The sequence below is a fragment of the Echinops telfairi genome, unplaced genomic scaffold (genome assembly GCF_000313985.2).
Source record: "Echinops telfairi isolate 266 unplaced genomic scaffold, ASM31398v2 ScPeMD7_7458;HRSCAF=8496, whole genome shotgun sequence".
In the NCBI taxonomy this organism is placed as follows: Eukaryota; Metazoa; Chordata; class Mammalia; order Afrosoricida; family Tenrecidae; genus Echinops; species Echinops telfairi.
Window position 1 is genome coordinate 15,216,994 of NW_022111358.1, and position 1,840 is coordinate 15,218,833.

Here is a 1,840-nt window from a genome sequence, read left to right on the forward strand (position 1 = left end):
GTTCTTGGGTTGGACAGCCGGGATTGCAGCCACCGCGTCGGTCCGTCTGCTCCAGGGGTTTCCCTTCTTCATCGCTGCTCCACTTTGCCGACCTGATGGTTTTCCCCAGGGGTTGGTCTCTCCTGATACCCAAAGTACGTGGGACACCGTCTCACCCGCCTTGATTCTCAGGAACATTCTCGCTGTGCTTCCAAGACGGACTGGTTTGCTCTTGGCAGTCCGTGGCACTTCCATTGTTCTTTGCCAACACCACAATTCAAGATTTAATGTCGGTGACGGGAAGCTTGAAGTTAAACTTATTTATAAAACACTCCAGGTTTTAATGTAGGGACAGAATGAGAGCATTTGTGTTGATTGATTTGTTACTTGGGATGACAAATGATGGCAATACAATAATGTAATCAAACAATGAAAACGTTGCTCTATGCCTGTGTGCTAAATTCTCATCAAGAATTACCTCAGAGGGCAATGAATGTACAAATGCGTTTTACACAATTGATGGATGTACGGATTGATAAGACTTGTATGAGCCCCTAATAAAACGATTTAAAAAAAAGAATCACCTTATTTAATCCTCAAAGGTAGGTAGGTTGGGGCACTATGGTGTAGTAGTGGTGTTTTTAATATATTCAGTCATATTGAGTTTTCAAACACAATGGGTTTGTGGGAAAATGGAATAGAAAGATAGTTGAATTTATCCATGAACTTAAAAAACCCTCTACACACTCTTCTTAACCAACTCTTATTTACTAACAATTTTGAAAGGTTCCAAAATCTCACTGCCATCTAGTCAATTCTGGCTCATTTAGCGACCTGTGGCTGGGTGGGTTTCCAAGTCTACGGGACTAGAAAGCCTCATCTTTCTCCTGTGTTAGAAAGAGTAGGGGTTGGTTTTTTGGGCTGTGTTTTATACATTTTGTCTGCTTGCTCTTTACTTTTTTTCTTCTCTACTTCTGCATGTCCGATTATATCTATCTTCTAAGTCAACTGAAATGAGAAATTTTACATTTATCTCCCTAAATTACTTCATGATCCTCTTCATGTAGATACTGTGCTAATTTCACTAAGCGAGTTTACTGACGTACGAAGTAGACCAGTAGTTTCTTGGTGAAAAGATTGTGCTACAAGGCTTCTAAGATGTTAGCCCGTTTGTCATTTGCGTGAGTTTGCTTTATGACTAATTTGTTTATATACTTATGTTTTGTGTACTTTTCGATAATGTTACATTTCCAGTAAAAGGAGTTTTAAAAAAAGAAAGAAAAATCAAAAGGATCTTATGAATCTTTTATTTTTTAAAAATCCAGGTACATCTTGGTTGTTCATTTTCTCTGGTTGTCATTCAGTCCCAAAGTAGCCATCGAAAGCATTTGATAAGCAATAGTTTAACAAAGCCATGGAGGGTTCTCAAAGGGATACAGAATAGAAATAATAAAATAAGAGAGAACACACTTTAATACTGATAAAGTAGCAATAGCAGCTTTGCAAATTTTTTTGCAAATGTTTCTTGATAGGATTTTTATAGCATTTTTCTTATGAACCTTTATTCCACAAGAATGATCAAATTGTTTAGATGGCACAGTGCCTGGAGGCTTTTGAATATTATCAACATTATATTTGCCTCATAAAGTATTATTCTATTAAAATACTTTTGTCTCACTGATCATTACCTCTTCTTACATAATATAAATATAACTAGCAGGTTAAAAAAATGCAGGGTTTTTTGGGTTTTTGTAGAAGCAGATATGTCTCTTAACTTCATTGTTAGATTTTTATCCATAAGTGCACTGTAAACATAATGTGGGTCTTACAAACAGGACTGCCTCTTATATGATAAACATTG